This window comes from Mus pahari, chromosome X (assembly GCF_900095145.1).
Source record: "Mus pahari chromosome X, PAHARI_EIJ_v1.1, whole genome shotgun sequence".
Lineage (NCBI taxonomy): Eukaryota > Metazoa > Chordata > Mammalia > Rodentia > Muridae > Mus > Mus pahari.
The window spans coordinates 130,189,855-130,211,564 of record NC_034613.1 but is presented as its reverse complement, the minus strand read 5'-3'; the positions used below and the strand labels follow the sequence as shown (position 1 = coordinate 130,211,564).

The 21,710-nt window shown below is 38.7% G+C and overlaps 1 long non-coding RNA gene across 1 annotated transcript in view; it reads left to right on the top strand.

Moving 5' to 3' along the window:
- Positions 1 to 20,569, top strand: part of LOC110313872 — a 29,960-nt gene extending 9,391 nt beyond the window's left edge. Inside the window, exon 3 of the long non-coding RNA XR_002380130.1 lies at positions 16,548 to 20,569. This is a non-coding gene — a long non-coding RNA (uncharacterized LOC110313872). The remainder of the gene's footprint in view (positions 1 to 16,547) is intronic.
- Positions 20,570 to 21,710: the final 1,141 nt, after the last annotated feature.

Sequence of the window (21,710 nt, the reverse complement as noted above, 5' to 3'; positions counted from 1 at the left end):
TTGTCTAACTCAGTATCACAAAGATGGATTTCTGTGTTTTCTTCTAGGGACTTTAGGTCTTCATATTTAGATTGATGACCCATTTGACTTAATTTTTCTGTTTGCTGTGAAGTAGGACTCTGTCTTAATCTATTTTGTGTTGCTACAACAGAATTCCTGAAACTGGGTAATTTATAAAGAAAAGAAACTTGTTGTTCACTGTTCTTGAGGCCAAGAAGTCCAAGACCAAGGGACCTTATCTGGTGAGCACCTTCTTGCTGTCAGAACAGACACTGTGTGATGGAAACAGGTCTCTTTCTCTTCTTAGAGAGTCTCACATCTGCTCATGGGGCCCCACTATCAAGCCTCACAACATTCTGATTACCTTACAATGGCCTCACTTACAAACACTATCAGTATGGAGGATTAAGTTTCCAACACATCAACTTCTGGAAGACACATTCAAACAATAGTGGGTACATATTCTTTCCTATAATAGACATATCTAATTGTCTTGGCACCTTTTGTTGAAAAGGAAATTATTTTCCCCACGACATTGTCTTGACAACTATGTCAAGTCAATGGACTATATTTTGTAAATATAAAAGTTAATGTCTGGACTCTAAATTTCATTTATCTGTATGCTTTATCACTCACTACACAAGGCATTGTCTTTATTACCTGCTATATTTGAGTAGCATGTTTGAAATTAAAAAAAAAATGAGTCCTCCAATTTTGTACTTTTTTTTTTTTTTTTTTTTTTTTTTTGGTTTTTCGAGACAGGGTTTCTCTGTTTAGCCCTGGCTGTCCTGGAACTCACTTTGTAGACCAGGTTGGCCTCGAACTCAGAAATCCACCTGCCTCTGCCTCCCGAGTGAATTTTGTCCTTTTAAAAGCTTATTTTGGCTATTGAAGGCCCTTACTTCACCATATGACTTTCTCTATCAGCCTATCAGTTTCTTTTTAATTTTGATATGTGTGTGTTGTTTATATACCCTTGCTTTTATTTTAGTATATCATATGTCTAGCTAGCAGTTTATCTAGTGTTCTAGATTTTTCCAGGGGTGGTTGAAATTTAATTGTGGGTTGAGAGTATTTAATCTCTTATTTGTTTTTAAGACAAGGTCTGTCTGTGTATCCCTCACTGAGCTAGAACTTGCTATATAGATGAGGATGCTCTTTAACTAGTATAGATCCTTCTATTGCTGCCCCCGAAATGCTGTGATTATAGGGATGTACCACTATGCCTGGCTGGAATATATTTTCAAAATACTCCCTAATAAGAGGCAGGAGGATTTCTGTGACTTTGAGGTCAGCCTGGCCTCACTACATAGTGAGTTCCAGGACAACCAGAGATACATGATGAGTCCCTGTCTCAAAAATAAAAAGTATTCTCTAATGATCCTCTAGATTGTATTAAAATTAATTGTAATATTCCTTTTTCCATTTCTGATCTTAATTAATTCTCATATTTCTTGACTTTAGTTTGGCTAGGGGTTCACTGCTCTTGTTTTTTCTTTTCCTCCTGTTGTTTTTTTTAAGATTTATTTATTTTATGTATATGAGTACACTGTAGCTGTCTTTAGACACACACTAGAAGAGGGCATCAGATCCTTTGCAGATGGTGTGAGCCACCATGTAGTTACTGGGAACTGAACTCAGGACCTCTGGAAGAGCAGTCAGTGCTCTTAACCATTGAGCCATCATCTCTAGCCCTCTTCTTGTTATTTTGTCTTTTTTTTTTCCAGAGCTGAGGACCTAACCCAGGGCCATGCGCTTGCTAGGCAAGCGCTCTACCACTGAGCTAAATTCCCAATCCCTCTAGCCCTCTTCTATTGTTCTTTTAGTCTCCATTTCACTTATTTGTGCCATAACCTTTTATAAAATCTCTGTCTCTGTATGCATGTGTATACACACACACACACACACACACACACACACACACACACACCTCTGCACTCTCAAGCCTAAGTACTATTGTCTGTGAAACCCAGAGGTGTCAGGTCTCCCTGGAGTTGCAGATGGTTGTGAGCCATCCTGCATTTCTCTGTGCAATAGTCCTAACTGTCTGAGACTCTCTTTGTAGACCAGGCTGACCTGGAACTTATAGAAATCCACCTCCCTCTGCCTCAGGAGTGCTGGAATTAAAGACATGCACCACCACCGCCCAGCCAATTTCTCTTTTGTGTTAAATATATCCTATCTACTTTTATTCCTTTGTAACTATGTTTTAAGTTAAATTTTCAGAGATTATTCTAGGTGTTAACAATTAAAATTGCAACACTTTGGGTGTATATCAAAAGCTTACTGTGGTGCTGAGGCAGGAAGTCAGCAAGAGCCTGTAGTACATAGCAAAACGCTGTCAAAGAAGGGAGTGAGGGGAAAGGGGAACTTTCTCCAGAATAAGAAAAATCATTTAAAAAAAATTTGCTTCATAAAATCCATGTAATCTTCAAGTTAGTCATATGAAACAAACACAAATCCATTTTTTATGTTTTCCAGGTTTGCTTTGAGCACCTCGTCATTAAACCACTGATCATTGAGGCCTCTTTCAAGTATGAGGTGTCTAACATTAATATTTTCAAGACTAGGGATGCAGTTCAGTGGTAAAGTGATAGAGCACTCGCCAGGCAGTCATCAGCTCCAGGTTCTATCCAGAGCACTGCAAAAAGGTCCACATATAGATCTTTGAAATTATCATCTACCAAAAATAAATAAATAAATAAAAATGAGGCCCAGCAAGATAGCTAAGTGGATAAAGCATTGTACCAGATGAGTGCATTTGTTTGATTCCTAGAACCTACATAAAGGTAGAAGGAGAAAGCAACTCTAGAAAGCTATCCTCTGATGTCCACGTGTATACCATGATGTGTGTACATGCACACAGGCATACACACACGGGCACACATGCACACAGAGACAATAATAATTTAAAAATTGCCTTCTACATCTTCAGCTCTACCCTCCTGCTGCCTCTCCATCAGCACATCTGTTGCCGAAGTAAACAATGATGTGGTTTACTATCTAATGGGGGAAAAAAAAGCAAGCCCTTAGATTTCTAAAATGTCAACTTTCAGCCAATGGAAATGAAAGTATTTAAGTGACCAAAACTTAACAGTTAATAGTGGGGAAAATATAAACTATGAAGATTATTTTGCTAAAACTTCATACCTTTTTTCTTTTTTTTCCTTTTCTTTTTTCTTTTTTTTATTAGATATTTTCTTCAATTACATTTCAAATGCTATCCCCAAAACCCCCTATACCCTCCCCCCGCCCTGCTCCCCAACCCACCCACTCCAGCTTCCTGGCCCTAGCATTCCTCTGTACTGGGGCATATGATTGGGGTCTGCAACCCTATAGGAGGAACAACAATATGAACTAACCGGTACCCCCCAGAGGCTGTATCTCTAGCTGCATATGTAGCAGAGGATGGCCTAGTCAGCCATCAATGGGAGGAGAGGTCCTTGGTCTTGCGAAGATCATACCTTTCAAGTAACAGGTATTCTAAAGGGGCTGGAGAGGTGGCTCAGCAGTTAAGAGCACTGACTGCTCTTCCATAGGTCCTGAGTTCAATTCCCAGCAACCACATGGTGGCTCACAACCATCTGTAGTGGGATCCGATGTCCTCTTCTGGTGTGTCTAAAGACATCGACAGTGTACTCACATGCATGGATTAAATAAATAAATCTTTAAAACAAAAAAAGTATTCTCAAGACTAGCACTAAATTCTGTTTAATTCATTGTGCATACACAACTAACTCTAAACCATACAACCTCATTAAATATTACTTTCTGTTTCATGGTTTAATTTATTATTAAAGAATTTCCTTAAGGAGAAACAAATATTTTGTGTTATTTGAGAAACTGGTGGGGGCCTTTAATCCCCTAAAGAAGAAAGACATACTATGCAAACCAAAATCTATGAAATCAAGAAATTGATTTTACCTTTTAAAGAAAGGAAGGAAAACATCTAATAGGCAAAGGGAATCTCATAGAAATTAAGGCAAGCACAAATACAGAGGCTGTACCATGGCTTTGACACAAGGAAAGTAAAATAAAACTTAAAAGGCTTCTTGTCAGTGTACAAAATACCAACATTGGGATCTAGATTTTCCTTTGTAAGTTTTCAATTATTATCAAGCTTTTAAACATACTTATTTAATTTCATGAGTATGGATTTGTACCTGAGGATCCCCTGGGGATCAGAAGCATTAGCTCTCCTGGAGCTGGAGTTACAGACAGTTGTGAACCACAGTGTGGATGCTAGGAACTAAACTGATCCTCTGAAAGAACAGTGAAGAGCCTTAACCACTGAGCCATCTCTCCAGCCCTCCAGACTTCCTTTTAATGCATTTATCTTTGAGATGTACTTTCTCTGTTTAGTAGCATCTGCTATACAAGTATATATCTGCTTTTTACCCATACTCACCTATGTTTTATTTCTATTACAAGACACTTAATCATTTTCTAATGGTGCATGCATGGTACATTCTAATCAACATTACATACAAAGAATATTGAATCTTAAATGAATGCTTTTAGTACTTGTAGCATGATGGGTTTAATAGTTTAAGCATAATAGGATAGCTATATTATACTGTTTAATTCAGAGCTGTAGAATGTTTGACCTTTAAAATACAAGGAAGATTCATAACTGCCATTATGAATAATGAAGTACTAGAAACTGAATATTTAAGTGAGATAATTGTTCATTGGTGGCCATTCATAATTTTCCCCTTAGAAATATGAAAATAATTATTATCTTTGACTTTAAAATGTAGATGTAGTCTTTTTTTAAAAAGATTTATTTATTTATTCTATGTAAGTACACTATAGCTGTCTTCAGACATTCCAGAAGAGGGCATCAGATCTTGTTACGGATGGTTATGAGCCACCATGTGGTTGCTGGGATTTGAACTCCGGACCTTCGGAAGAGCAGTCGGGTGCTCTTACCCACTGAGGCATCTCACCAGCCCCTTGGAACTTTCGATTGCTGGATTAAAGGCAATCCTACACCTTGCTCAGGATTATTTTATGGTCTAAGCTAGTCAATAATGGCTGTCTGTACTGAAGATCTCCCCACAGAAAACCCCTTTGAAGATGTATACGATGTGAATTTCCACAAACTTATTTGTATTCTTGTACTATGGTTTCTGTCCTATGTTCACCAACATTGTAAATATCACCACTTCTGACACTGGCTGAGACACTAATAGAATTAGCTGGGAATCGAATACCTGGCTGTTTGGAGCCATAGCCAAGTCCTGCACTACTTCTGCAAGTCTAAAGGGTGTAGACTTTGGCCTGCTCTAAGGGAGATGCTAAGGGAGTATGCCCAGTCCTACCCTTCTGACCCCCCAACACATACACTAGAATAAACTGCTGGATAGATGGACACACCACAAGCAAGGTAATATTGGCCTGCCTCCATGAGACCTTTGCACTAACAACACAGCATAATTCAGGAGGAACTGCGTTTCTGAGGAATTTTTTTGTTACTACTTTTCAGACTTTTGTCATTAACTTGCCAGTTTCACCCAAATAGTTCTTGGTATAGATATCATCGAGCTATTTAAATGTGTAGATTATTTTCATCATTTTTGTCACTTTCCAGGATTCTTTGTTGAGTGTGGGGAACTGTACCCAGCTCACCTCTGCAGGAGCATTAAGTGCTTACAACCCCAGCCATCCCTCTGCATCAGGGCTGATGCTCTCATTCAGTGTCCATTTACAAAGACTCTCCTTTTCTATCTTTTGTCTCTTAGTTTGTATGTGTCCTTAAAGACTGAGTTTCTGAAAATTTCCTTTAAAAAAATTTTTTTAAAGATTTATTTATTTATTATATGTAAGTACACTGTAGCTGTCTTCAGACACTCCAGAAGAGGGCGTCAGATCTCGTTACGGATGGTTATGAGCCACCATGTGGTTGCTGGGATTTGAACTCTGGACCTTCGGAAGAGCAGTCAGGTGCTCTTACCCACTGAGCCATCTCACCAGCCCTAAAACTTTTTTTAATGTAGGAGTACTCTGTCTGCATATATGCCTGTATGCCAGAAGAGGGCATCAGATCCCTTTATAGATGGTTGGAGCCACCATGTGGGTGCTGGGAGTAGAACTCAGGACTGCTGGAAGAGCAATCAGTGTTCTTAACCATTGAGCCATCTTACCAGCCCAAGACTGAGTCTCTTATAAGCAGTACATAATTGGGTATAGTTTTTAATCCATTTAGCCTTTTGTTTTTGTTTTCTGTTTTGTTGCTTTTTTCCAAGACAGAGTTTCTCTGTATAGCCCTGGCTATCTTGTAACTAGCTCTGTAGCTCAGGCTGGCCAGGGACTCAGAGATCCACCTGCCTCCGCCTACTGCGATTAAAGCCATGCGCCACTACTGCCAGCTTCCATTTAGCCTTTTGATTGGAGAGTTTTAATGTACTTAAATTCAGGTTAACAATAAGAGGCAATTTTAAGCTGATAGCAACTTTGATTGAATCAAGTAATTATCCTTTTATATTTCTCTTCATTTGTGAAGAATAGCTTTGCCAGGGACATTGTTCTTGATTGGGAATGTTTTGTTTGTTTTGTTTAGCAGGTTGAATAGATCATCTCTTAACTGGCCTCTAGGATCTCTGCTGAGGAATCTGATGCCATACTTATTGCAACGTGCTTCTTGCCATTTTCAGAATTCTTTGTTCTTGACTTTTGACATTTTGACTCTATAGTCCTTTTTACATTGAATATGATTGAACCTATTTGACTTCTCCATACTTGGATAGTCATAGCTTTTGTAAAAGTCAAATCATTCTCTATTCTTTCTTTAAGCAGTGTGTCCCTCTATCTCTTCTCTGTCACGTACTCCTGCTCTTTTGATGTTAACCCATAAGCTTCTTCATTTTCATTCTTTTATTCTACTCTAACTATATATTTTTCCAATAGTGTGCCTTTGAATTCACAGATCATTTCCTCTTTTTGATTCTATTGGTGCTCTATATTGCATTTTCCACCTCAATAATTGCATTTGTCCACTTCAGAAATTTTGTTTGATTTTTTTTTTTTAGAAAATAATTTCAGTATCTTTGTTAATTTTTCCTTTTGGTCATTTAGTGTTGTCTTGCTAACTCTAAATTTTTTTCCTCCGTGTTTTTATTAGCTTTCAATAAATTTTACAACAATTATATTGAACCTTTTTTAGGCAGTCATAAATCTCTTCTTTACAGTTGGTTGGTTCCTTGGTTCCTTTACCACTGTGTTTCTCTGATAGTCCTTATGGCTATACATTTTTATGTCTATACACTTGAAGAAGTAGAATCTTATTTCCATCTTTCCAAAGTGTTTTTATTCTGTGACAGCCCATCATTGGTCAGTATGTTCTGTGGACAGGCTTAGTGTGACAAAGTTTGTTCCTGATACCTGGATTACCAGGTGGACCCCATCCTTGGGTCCATGCTATTAGGCCTAGAACCTTGACTGCAATGGCATTAACCTATTGATTGAGTGTGAAGCAATGAGCCCAGAGTTTATATCCATGGGTAGCTTTAAGATGTACCTTTAGGTCTAGGTTAGAGGGTCCACTAGGTACTTGGGTGAACCTTGAACTTGAGTCTGTAGCTAGCCAGGATTTGGCATGGTGTCTGGTCTGTTGGCTTATACCTAATTCCTAAGTCAATTAGGTCTGGCCCAGCACTGGGACAGTCTCGAAATCTGATTCTGTGGGATCTAGATTCTGAATCTATAAGAGTTAAAGCCTGCATCTTCAGAGATTGGCCAGGCATCACTGCCTACTTGGGTAAGCATGGATCCTATCTATGCTGGAGAAGTCTTAGAATCTGAATTTTATGGAGCCTGAAACCTTAGGATCCTGGGTAGGCCTAGTATTGGGGCAAGTTTGGGGCATGGATCCATGAGGTTCAGCCCAGCAGTGAGGTCTTCTGGGACATACCTGGACCCTCATTCTGCTAGAATAGCCTAGGCTGTGGATATTATGGAATGTAGAGATACAGGGGCCAGCCTATCACTAGGTAAGCTTAGAGCATGTGTCTTTAGTATCAGCTTGGTAACTACAGCAAAGAGGGCTGACCGTGGGCTGAGGCAGGTCAGAGACTACAAAGGCTGGCCTAGTGCTAGAGTAGACCTGAAGTTTGGGCCCAGGGTCACTGGGGCATGTTTGGCTATGAAGTAAATCTAAGCATGTGAGGTTTGACATAGTACTTAGGTTTGGTACTTTGGCCATTCTGAGGCCTGTGGCTATTTAAGTCCTGGTGTGGGCTTGGTTCTGAACCCATCAGGAACCTGTAGCCTGAAGCATGGAGTCTGATGCCAGGATGGGCCTTGAGGATGTCATCAGGAACTGACCTAGAGTCTAGGACTGTAACTAGATGCCCAGAACTGGACTTTACTGGAATCAGTTCAGTTTTGGTATCCAAAACAAGGAGGCATTTTCTCAATTGAGATTCCCTCTTCTCAGAGCTCTCTAGCTTATGTCAAATTGACAGAAAACTAACTAGCATAATCATGGAGAGGAAGTCCTACCAGGAAGAGCTTGAATTTATTTAGTTCAGGACCTAGCCCAGTACCATGGTTCCACCCACATTTACGGTGAGTCTTCTCTTAATCTGGAATCTAAATTCTAGATAAATCTGAGCAGATCTGCCCAGACTTGTCTGTTCAATGACTCGAGATCCTGTCAGGTTGACAGGATTAATCTCATATTAATCATCACAACTCCATCCCTTGTCAACTTGGCACCCAAACATATCACTTTCAAACTATAATTTTCCACCTCTTGTCCCTAAAGTGTTGTGAATATCTCACAATGCAATGTTATATATTCAAAGTCCTTACAATCTCTAACAGTTCAAAGTCAAGCCAGGTGGTGGCAGCAGAGGCTGCCAGATCTCTATGAGTTCCAGGATAGCCAGGACTATACAGAGAGAGAGACCATGTCTCAAAAAAGTTCAAAGTTCATAGCTCATGTCAGGTTCAAGGCAATCTCTTAGATGTAATGTGAGTTCCTGTAAAGTAAAAGCCAAGTTACATATTTCTTGTTCATAATGGCACAGAATAAACATTCCTGTTCCAAAAGAAAAGCATGGAGCATAGCAAGGAATAATTGGACCAAAGTAAAGAAAAAAAAGTATAGAAACACTAACTCCTGCAGTTTCATGCTAAGCAGCTGGAAGTCATGATAAAATTATCTGGGCCCAAAGGACTTGAGTATCCCCACCCCTCCATCTCTGCTTCCAGCAGTTCATGTAACCTCTTAGAGTGGCTCATCACTGCCTGCAGACCTCCCATGGCTTTATCTTCACAGCTTCACACAGTGGCTGCCTACTTCTTTCAGAGACTCCAGCCTTGTCATGCATTGTGTGGCCTCAGGCCACAGTGCAAGAGTTTGTGACCTCCTTCAATCCTCTTTCATGCCTTCAAAACCAGCAGCATGTGAACAACTCTGTTAAGTTCTACTAGCTCAGAATAAGAAGTCCCACTTCTGTGTTATTTACAACATTGCTTCAACAAAAGCAACCTATAGAAACATTTATTTTTTTGTGAAATATAGCATTTTTATTAATTTCTTTGGTATTTCACACACACACATATATATAGGGGCTTTGGGGAGGTTGGTTCTACGTTTTTGTTTGTTTGTTTGTTTGTTTTAAAGAAGATGTCATTATGGAGACTTGATTGGCCCAGAACTCATACAGACCTTCCTGCCACCTGCCTTGTGTATGCTGAGATTAAAAGGTATACTCGGGGCTGGAGAGGTAGCTCAGTGGTTAAGAGCACTGACTGCTCTTCCAGAGGTCCTGAGTTCAATTCCCAGCAACCACATGGTGGCTCACAGCATCTGTAATGGAAACCAATGTCCTCTTCTGGTATGTCTGCAGGGTGTACTCACATACATGAGACAGAGACAGAGGAAGGAAAGAGGTATGCACCACCCCACATGTCCTACATATAATGTATTTCAATCATTTCACACTCCCACTCTTACTTTCACCATTGCCATCCACATCCAACTTCATGTCCCCTTTAATATCTCCCTGATTCTAATTTATGTTGCCCATATACTCATGGCCACCCACCAGGATATGGTCAACCTACCAGAGGCCACACCAGAAAACTAATTCTCTTTCTTCCAGAAGCCATCAACTGTCAATAGCTCCTCTATTAGATGTGGAGGCTCCTGAGCCTTTCTCCTTCCATACTGGAATGTTGACTGACTTGATCTTGTGAGTTTATTGTACAGCAGTTCTGTGGTATCCCAGAAGACATTGTTTTAGCCTGATGCTCCCTGACCTCTGGTTCTTACAGTAATTCCATCCCGTCTTCTTTGATGGTCAAAAAGGTTTCTTTTGACTCACAATTGGAGGATACAGTCCATTGTGATGGAAAGGTTGGGGCAAAAGCTTGAGGCAGTTTTCCACATTGTGTTCAGAGTCAGGAGCAGTGATGGATAAATGTGCTAGCTTACTGTCTCCTTTTGATTCAGTCTAGGAGCCCAGTGTATAGAAATGGCACCAATGAAATTATTTTGTTTTGGAGTCTCATATTTTCCACATGGATAACCTAATGCCACCTCTGTCATACATCAAAGCTCCTGAATTAGTTACTTTTCTCATTGCTATGTTCAAATATCTGACAATAAGCAATGTAAAGGATGAAAGGTTTGTTTTAGTTCACAGGTTCAGGGTGCAGTCCATCCAGGGGGCTGGAGACTGTTGGCTCATATCTCAGTGGATCCAAAAACAGAAAAAAAAGGAATGTCAACATTCTGCTGGCTTCTTTTTTGCCTTTGAATTACTCTGGATCTCAGTCCACAGGCAGTGCCAAAAATATAGTGACAGTGAAAATAATTGTGCCACTCACATCCAGGATGGGTCTTTCTTTCTCAGTTAAACATCTCTCTAGTCACTCTCACAACCACAGCCAAGAGATGTACCTCACTACTGTTCTAGACCAGATATTAATTAATCTAGTAAAGTTAAGAGTCAGTATTAGCCACAGTTTGTCTGATAAGTCTCATTATAAACTCTCTTTGTTGTTGCCTAACCTGTTGCCCCCAAACCACACTCCCTAAATTATTTCAGTTTCCTAGTAAATATTGGTATTTAACAAAGCAAAACATTTCCACCTTTTTGGCCATATAGTCTGCTTACTTTATTTTTATTTGCAAGAAGGTCTCACTATGTAGCTCTGAGGAGCCCAAAACTATTTAGACCAGGCTAGACTCAAACTCACAGAAATTCACCTGCCTCTTTCTCCCAGCTGCTGGAATTAAAGGTGTGTACAACCATGCCCAACCTTCTTTATTTATTCTTATTATTTTTTTTATATTTTGAATATATTTCAGAATCCACTTTTTATGTTTTATAATGTTTTGGGAATTGCAGTTACTATATAAACCAGTTTGGCATATCCTATTTTAAATAAATTATTTCATGTCTTTTTGTCTAGGTGTAATTTTTTTTTAAATAATTTTGTTTAGCCTACAACACCCAGTATTATTTCCCATTTCAAGTACTAACCAAGTTCAACCCTGTTTAGCTTCTGAGATCAGACAAGATCAACCTGGTTGGGGCAGTATGGCTATAGATGTTTTATGATTTTTTTTTATATATAAAACCTTTTGCCAGGCAGTGGTGGCGCACACCTTTAATCCCAGCACTCAGGAGGCAGAAGCAGGCGGATTTCTAAGTTCGAGGCCAGCCTGGTCTACAGAGTGAGTTCCAGGACAGCCAGGGCTACACAGAGAAACCCTGTCTCGAAAAATAAATAAATAAATAAATAAATAAATAGACCTTTTATATATTGTATTAGATATACCCCCTTTATATTTCGTGGATTTGTGTGTTGTAATAAATGAAAATTTTTTTCTAATGGTATTGGGTATTAAATTCAAAGCCTCATGCATGTTCTACAACCTAGCTATTCCTCCAATCCAAGAGATACTTTCACTTAATATATTTTTATCCATTTTCTAGATATATAAAAATGAAATAGAATTTTGTTGATAATTTTGTTCATATAATCATTCACTATATGAACCATTATTGCTGCTGCTGTTGATCTATAATCTAAGTTGACCTACAATTTGCTATATAGCCCAAGCTGACCTCAAACTATGATCCTCTTGCCTCAACCCTCAAGTACTGGAATTTACAGCTATGCACCACTGTGTCTATACTTTATAAGTTATACAAAAAGTTAGTAAAGTTTAGTAAGGAGTGAGTTCCTAGAGGAACTTCCTATGCCTCACTGTGGAGCATTTTTTTAAAAGTAAGAAAGCAACATCAATATATTCCTGTTAACTAGATATCCTACCTTTCCAAGAATTTGTCAGTTTTCTTACTGTTGTTCGGTTCAAAATAATACTTTGTATTTGGTTGTCATATCTTCATAGTGTTCTCTGGTCTCAGCCAATTCTTCTATTGTTCCCTTTTTGCTCCCAGTGATTTTAATTTTTTGAAATTAAAATGTAATTAAATCATTCTCCCCTTCTCTTTCTCCTTCTAGCCCTTCCTGTGTTTCTTCTGCCATTGCTTCTTAAGTTATGGCCTCCTTTTCTTGTTACTGTTACCTATATAGATTGTATACACATACATGTATGTATATGTACATGAATACAATTTGCTCAGTCTATTTAGTGTTATTTGTATGTGTATAATTTCAGGGCTGACTAATTGCTATTGGATAACCAATTGGGGGTTCATCCCTGGGGAAGACTATATTCTACTGGTCTCAACAGTTAGTCTTAGTTATTTAGGGTGGAGCCCTGTATGATTTCCCCCTTCTAAATTAAAATGTCTATTGGTGTTGCACTTGTTCAGGTCTTGTTTAGGCAGCCATGTTAATGAGACTTCATAGGTGAAGCCTCAATCTAAGTTCTAGGAGAGACAGTCTCACAGCAGATTTCCTGGTCCTTTGACTCTTAGAATCTTTCCGCCATGATGTTCTTTGAACCCTAGGTGAATGAGTGAGTATTGTTGTAGGTGTATCTGTTGGGGCCAGGTACCCCATGATCAACTGTTCTTTGACCAGTTGTAGTTTTCTGCAATGCTCTCTCCGTGTGTTGCAAGGAAAAGTTTCCTTGATGCGGCATGAGAGCTACACTTACCTGTGAGTATAAAGATAGGTATTTAGAATGCAGTTAGGAATTTTGCTGTTTTAGTAAACTGGATGTAGAAGGTGTTCCTGTAAGATCCATGTCCATGGGGCTGGTGAGATGGCTAAGCTGGTAAGAGCACTGAGTTCAAATCCCAGCAACCACATGGTGGCTCACAACCACCCATAATGAGATCTGATACCTTCTTCTGGTGCGTCTGAAGTCAGCTACAGTGTACTTATGTATAATAATAAATAAATCTTTCAAAAAAAAATCCATGTCCGTGGCCTCACTGGCTCCAGGAAGGTTGGTAGGTTTCCATTATCAGGAATGCTTTCCGTCCTGTTGTAGTGGGTCTTAAGTCCAATTAGACAGCTATTGGTTACCACCAGCCACTATTGCACTTTTAGAGCCATCTTGTTATGCTGTCAGTGCTGTGGTTCATAGGCATCACATCTGGGTAGGACTATTGATTGCTTTCCTCCCTTGGAAGCTTGCATAGCACCTTCCAGTCCTAAAGGAAGCTAGTCCTCAGAAAGGAGACTTTCGGGTCAGATCCAGCTCAGATCACACAGATTCTATGTCCAAAGCATTTTGTTTATTCAACAATAGAGACTTAACTTCAGCCTCTGAGAAGCAATCAAGGGCAATGGCAATAGCCTACATTGTTAGGGGATCTCAGACAACCTTGATCTGTTGGTCCTTTTTTTTTTCTTTTTTCTTTTTTTTCTTTTTTTAATGCCATTAACGATTTTGAGTACTGTAGAATGCTCCTCAATTTGGCGCTGTCTTAGGTAGGGTTTACTTCTATAAACAGACACCATGATCAAGGCAAGTCTTAGACAACATTTAGTTGGGGGCTGGCTTACAGCTTTAGAGATTCAAGTCAATTATCAAGGTGGGACCATGGCAGCATCCAGGCTGGCATGGTGCAGGCAGAGCTGAGAAACATCTTCATCTGAAGGCTGCTATGAGACTGCTGGCTCCCAGGCAGCTAGGATGTGGGTCTTAAAGCCCACACCCACAATGACAGACCTACTCCAACAGGGCCACACCTTCTAATAATGCCACTCCCTGAGCCAAGCATATACAAACCATCATAAGTTGTCTGAAGAGTTTGCTGTAATTAGGCTGAGCTTTAAGAGGAATGCAACAGAATTCAAATGTTCTTCTCATCACACATATCAAGGAGTACATGGCATCTACATGAAATCGCTGGTGATATGAACTATAATCTGTTGCTTACAGTAGTATTTGCTGTGTTTCTGCATGGGAAAGTTGCTGGGGGTGTTCCCTTTTAATATTTTGTTCTTTGGAAGAATCTATCCACTCTCACAGAGAGGAGAAACGATTAAGCTCCAGCCCCTAAAAGAGGGTGTATCTATGTATATGTCACTTGAAATTCTTCTGTAATGACTTATGTCTTGTCTTTTATTATTCTGTTACTTGTTTGTATCTGTATGAGCTTATGTATATTTGTTTTAATAATTTGAGTTATGAATCCAGTACTCTGTTCTTTGGTTTGATGCCAAAATTGTTTCACCTTTGCCCACTGACAACTCAGAATGACTCCTGTGTCCCCTTGGCATGTTCTCATTCTTGTTGGCCATTTACATTTATATGTATTTCTGTATGTCTGTATGCGTATATACCATAGGTGTAGAGGTGTCCATGGAGCCCAGAATAGGATACTGGGTCCCCTAGAACTGGAATCACAGGCTGTTGTGAGCCACCTGAAATGGGTGTGCTAGGATCTGGATTTGAGTCCTTTGTAAAAGTGGTAAGCACTCTTAACTGCTGAACTATCTCTTCAGCCCCTCATTCATAGTTTTTAAAGGACTTCCTTGATGCCTTAGTGAGGGTTTGAAGAGACACCAAGACCACAGGAACTCTTATAAAGGAAAACATTTAATTGGGGCTGCCTTACAGTTTTAGAGGTTTAGTCCATTATCCATCATGGTGGGAAGCATGGCAGCATACAGACAGACATGGTGCTGGAGGAGCCAATTCTACAGCTTGATCTGAAGGCAGACAGGAGGAGACTGGACTCCTCACTGGACAGAGCCTGAACATAGGAGACCTCAAAGCCTGCCCCCACAGTCCTTTGATCTCAAACTTAAGTTTGATAATTGGGGCTGATCAAGCACATGAATCCATGGGAGTCATACCTATTCAAACAACCACATCCCAAGCAAGTCCTTGAATCAGCCATTTCTCCAAAAAGACCTTGTTTCCTCTAAGATGTCTTCTCTTCTGTATTTTCTACACTGACAACCTTGTCAACTATAAGTCAAGTTTTCTTCCTTTTTAGTTTTTGTGTCTTTAATATATTTTTCTTGTTTTAATGGGATGTCTAGGACATCTAGTATGATTTTTAATAGAAAGGCTACAGTTGCATTCCTCAATTGTGTGTCTTCAAGGAAACAACCTTAAGTTTTCCTTCTTTAGAACAGTATTTGTTATCTGCTTTGTACAGGTTTCTGCAAGTGAAGCAAATTTCAACGTATTTTTTTATACTAAGAGTTTTTATTGTTTTAAAACATGAAAGGGTGTTTTTTTTAAAATCAGATTCCTTTTCCATTTCTTAGGATAATCATTTTTTGCCTCTAATAGCCTGATAATGCATCCCAATTATATTTATAGACTTTTCTCACGCTAGAGCAATTTTGCAGTTTGTTTGTTTGTTTGTTTGTTTGTACTTTAAGATTTATCCATGGGTGCTGGAAACATGGCTCAGTGGTTTCGAGCATAGTTGCTCTTCCAGAGGACTCAGGTTCAATTCCTAGCACCCACATGGTGGCTCACAACCACCTGGAACTCCAGTTCCAGGGCATCCAAGTCCCTCTTCTGGCCTCTCTACAGAGAGCAGGCATGCACATGGTATGTAGACATGCAAAACCCTTATGAATGTAAAATATATAAAAATAAATAAATAAATAAACAGACATAAAATTAAAGATTTATACATGTATGTCTGTGCAGTATGCCATGTAGTGGCAACAGAGGCCGAAAGAGGGTGCTGGATCCTCTGGTTTGGAGTTACAGATGGTTGGTAGCTGTCATGTAGGTACTGGGAATGAAACCCAGGTCCTCTGGCTAAGCCATCTCTTCAGCTCCCCTTTTCAATTTTTTTAAATGTGAAATTTGAAATGTGCTTCCATGGCATATAGTTAATGTAACATTTTATATTTGAAATGGGTATACACAAATTCTAGCCAAGACTTTGTGATAATGTGTCTATCAAATTATTAACAGTCACCACCAACAAAAAACTTGTGTTATGAATTGGTGATAAGATACTTAAAACCAGTTCTTAAAATGTTCAAAGATGTTTAACAGCTAAAATAATGCAAGTTTTTATTTTGTTTCACTGACAAATATATTGTTGGAATTTCTATGATGCGTAGATTTCAAACCCATTATCTCTTTTCTACTAGCTATTTCAAAATAATGATGAAGCTCTTATTTGCAGAACATCCACCATTATTAGAACCATCACCCTGCAGCTAGCTTGGACATCATTAAAAGGGCTCATCAGAAGTATCTGATATTCATGAAGACAGAGTTTCAGGGTTTTCTGCCTGGAGCTACACCCTCCAGGAGCCCCTGCTTGGCTTCCCTTGCACCCAGCCCCATCCCAACCAGTTACAACTTGGGCTGTGCATGGTGTTTCTTGGAAACTGGAACACAGACTCCTCCGACTGCTCTCCAGGCCCTTTGTCCTCAATGAGCAGAAGACCACAGAAGCTGGCTACTGAAGAAACTGTCCAGATAGCAGAGCATCTCACTGGCCTTGCTTAGCACCTTTACTACAGAGCAGTCTCTGAGTACTGACCACCTGCAGGGACTACAGAGAGATTTGTCAGGCCCCTACTTCACTAAGGGCCACTCTCTAGTGAACCCTCTGGAGGAGGCTCCACTAAAAAAACGTGGCCATCATAGAGTTTGCACTGCCTCGAGTCCTAGCTGAGCACCTGTAGGGCTGCAGACATTAGTAGCTCGGTACCTAGCTCTAATCTATATCCTAAGTAGAAAACCGTATACTATTTTTTTTCTCTCTCCTTCTGGTGATAAGAGTTTTAATTATTGATTCAGTCCCATCAGTAGTTGTAGTACTATTAAGAATTTATTTTTCCTCTTGAGTAAATTTTGGATATAGTTTCTTAGGTATTGAACCATTTTGTCTGTGTTTTCAAATTCACTGACGTCAAGTTCCTGTTTTGAAAGTCTCTGCTCTATCTAACCTGTAGCTATGTCTCCTTTTTCACTGCTAATACTGGTTATTTGTGCCTTCTCCCTTTTCTTCTTGATCAACCTCAGCAGAGGCTTGTCTATTTTATTAGTCTTTACAAAGAACCAACTTTTGGCTCTGCTGCTCCTCTCGATTGTGTCTTTGTTCTCTATTTCTTTAATTTCAGCTCTGATCTTTTTTGACCTCCTTCCTTCTACATTTTTTGGATTCATTCTGTTGCTCTTTTTCTGATTTCTTCAATTGTATGTTGAGCTCATTCATTTTCAGTCTTGCCTTTTTTTTTCCTGTTTGCTTGGTGTTACTTATCAGTATATAACTTCAAACTCACAATGATCTTTTCCCTTACCCTCCCAAGTACAGGGATTATAGGTGTGAGGCACTGAACCTAGCTTTCAGCCTTTCTTGTTTTCTAATTTATATATCTGAAAGCTATAAATTTCCTACTAATACTACTCTCAAACATGATCATATATAGTAGTAATTTCATTGTTCAGTTCCAAGTGATTCAGTATATCTATTATTATTACTTCTTTGACTCATGAATTATAAAGAAGTATGTTTTTAAGTTCCCAAATGTTTGGGGGATTTTAAGTTTGTTCTTTTATTGAAATCTATCCTATTATGTTCAGATGATATGGTCTATGTAGTAACTGAAATTTATTGAGACTTGTTCTATTGCTTGGTACACAATTGATAATTATTAATGTTTCCTATGTGCTCTATAAGAATGTATGTCCTCTGATTATTGAATATAGAAATCTATGTGTGTCTATTAGCAACTACCTTATTCAAATTATATTTATCTAAACTGATTGCTTTTGTTATGATCTACCAAGGGTTTTTAAAGTTAACTCTGACAGTGGGGTTCTCTGTTTTCTTCTTATAGTTTCCTTTTTTAACATAAATTAAGAATTGTTATATTTCTTGTAAAAGTGTAATATCCTTCTCTATTCCTGATGATAGAGGAATTATGCCAGGTTATCTTATATTAATGTAACAGCACAAGCTTTTCTTCTTGTTAGGGTTTGGGTGGTATATAATTTTCTATCTTTTTACTTTTAAGAATTTTTTACACCTTTATGTTTTAATTATATTTCTTGAAAACAGCATATGGCTGGACTTTTTTTAAAAAAACTAATCTTGGGCTGGGCGTGGTGGCGCACGCTTTTAATCCTAGCGCTTGGGAGGCCGAGGCAGGTGGATCTCTGCATTTGAGGCCAGCCCGGTCAACATAGTGAGTTCCAGGCCAGCCAAAGCTATACAGTGAGACCCTGTCTCAGAAAAAAAAAAGTTTATCTAATGACCTCTGCCTTTAAAACTTAGCAAGTTTTGTTTATATTCCCTTCAGGGTGTTTGCAATTGTTTCTACCATTACTTTCTTATTTTGATTTTCTGCTACTTTTTGTATGCTTCCTTTTCTCCTTTTTCACCTGCTTTTTTGTTTTTGTTTTTTAGTTTTAAGGGTTTTTTTCTATTTTTCTACTCTTTGGTTATCCTTGACATTCTACCATGAACTTACAAAGTTCAAACAGTATTTTCAGTGTTTCTTGAAGAGCGTGGGAAGCTGAGAAACCTGATTTTAGTCATTCCTCTGCTAAGCACTTGATTTTGTTCTCAAGTATATGAATTTATTCCTTGTTTTTTGCTTGTTTGTTTTGTAATCTCAGAGTTATATATGATTGGTATTGTTTATATAGGCAGACAGTATTTGTTCGGCTGCACATGCATACATTCTTGCATCTCAGATCCGTCCCCCCACCTTATGGCATTATTCTCTTTCCTTATGAATATAGTGTCTGTCTACTGTTTTAGTTCAGCTCTCCGGTATTAAACTCCCCAAATCTTTGCTGTGAGTTAAAGGCTTTATCTTCATCCTTAGGAGAGTTTGCTCAACCTTTAAAATACGTGTATATGCCTTGTTGCCTTTAAAAAGTACATCACCAGTCTAATTGTGGTTTGCTTTCATTTGGTTAGTCAGTGGGATGCACAGGGAATACTGCACTTTCATTCTAACGTGTTTAGACTTGTTTCTTTTTTATTTATTCTGCTTTTGAAATGTGTTTCATGGCTTACTAGATGCATGTTGTTGTTTTTTTTATAATTTCTGGAAAGTTCTCAACTATTATAGTCTTTTTTTTTCTCAGAATCCAACTGTTCATATTTTGTGCCTCCTAATTCTGTTTTTCATAACTCATAACAACTCTTTGATATTTTCTGTCTCCTTGTACTTCATTTGGGGACACTTCATCAGGTATGTTTTAGTTTATTCTCTTCTCCAGCTATGTTTAATCTGCCTTCTGTTTTTTCCATTGACTTCATTTTATGTTTTTCTTTGTAAAAGGTTCATTTACTTTCTAGTCTTTCTGATCCCTAATTAAGTCATTTGTTGCTTGCTCAAGTTGTGATTACATCTACTACTTCTTTAAGTATAATTTTTTAAAATCAGAATTCACTTTTTTGTGTATGGCATTGTAAATATTGTTCACATCTGAACTACACAGCACACTGACTATATCATCTCTACTGTGCACCTTTTTTGTTTTCCTAAAATCCAGTGTTCTAGGAGTTGTTTTTTTTTTATTTTCCTAGTGTTGTAGCACTTGCTACTGATTCTCAGTAATACTATAAGAGTTAAAAAATTCTTCTTAGAAATTATTTGTGGAATCAAAATCAGATCATGCCCCTAGTCTGCTCAAAATTCTCCCATGACCCCTAGTTCCCTCAGTACACAAGCCAGAATCATGTCCATGGACTAGATGTTCCTACACAGGCTAGATCCTTTACTTCCTCCATCTCATTGCTATCAGCCTCACTCTTCTCTAGCTATCCTGGCTTTTTTCCTATTCCTCAAGCATGCTAGGGACCTTCCACCTCCAGGACCTCTGTATTTGCTGTTTTCACTACCTGAGACATCCTTTTTCCCAAATAATTTGATGACTTAACTAAGTCTTTCTATTATGTTTTTCCTAGAGAAGTATTTCCTAAGCAACATACATATAAAACAGCCCTGTTCATCTCCATGTTGTGTCATATCCTATTTTATGTTATGTCTTCTACAAAGCACTGATCACTATTTGACATATCTTTATTTATTGTGGTTAGTGTTTGTTCGCTACCAAATAACCTGTAAGCTCCTCAAAACAGAGATTTCTGTGTTGTTTACTGCTGTAACTCCAGTGTCAAGAACAGTGTGTAATAATATTCAGTGAAAAATCAATAAAATATTTGTGGAATAAAGTGAATGACTGTGTGACTTCATTTTTTAATATGAAAAACACAGACAGAAATACTCAGAATTAGGGTCAGTATAAAGGTCTTTGTTGGCATGCTAGGAAGCATAAATTCACAAGGGTACTGGGTAGAAAGACACATTGAGGACAAGCCCTAGGTTTTCTGGAGTAGCAAGTTCACAATAGGTGGTATCATGCAAAGCCCTGTGTTCTTTGTGGCTGAATCTATACTATCTGCTCCTAAAAACAGGACTGCCTCCTTTTTAACGAGCTCCCAAACTTATGTTGTCATGACCTCCTGTTACTTTGTATGAACAAAGCACTGGCTCTCTTGCCTTATGAGGAACTGGTTTTTGGTTCTCAGTTCAAGCAGATCATTCCATTATACTATCTGAGGTCCTTGAGAGGAGAGGATAGTGTACAATGTCTGATCTATAGCCAGTACCATTCTATATGTAATCACCACAGAAGGCAGATTGAAAGAATGCCCCTCCCCCATTGTCAAGGTAGCTTTTGACATTTTAGTCCTGACTTTTCCCCGGACCCACATGGGTACTAGGCTGGCTCCAGTGTTTCTGCATGTGCATGGCTCTGGATACTAATACTGTTGTCTAACAGCTGCCAACTTTTATTCCCCATCCTACTCCCTCACACACATACTTTTGTCATTAATTTTATCAAAATGCTAATATACATGGCTGTATGGCATATCATTATATATAGACCACGCTTTCTGAGCCAATATCAGTTCAGTAACCATTAGCACACTGAGTTGAATCGTCTAATTAGAAGAATAGTTGTATAAAGTTTGACTGACCACCTACTACATTTTAGGCATCCTGCTCTGCACTGACAACACTAAGATGGGTAAGATTTAGTTAAGATATAACACCCTACTTTGAGGATCAACAGTACGGTAACAGTAAAGCAAGAATCCCTACAGAATTCTTAGCTCTGCTTAGGAGACCAAGGAGGTTCCTTAGAAGAGATGGGATATTTAAATGATGAAATCCTATTCTGGTTGATAAATTTTAGTTGATAGTTCCTGTTCTAGTTGATAAATAAGGGGAAAGGGGGAGTAATTCAGGCAAAGGGCACATTATGGGCAATGATACATAGCTAGAAAACTAAGCCAATCTGTCTCACTACGCTA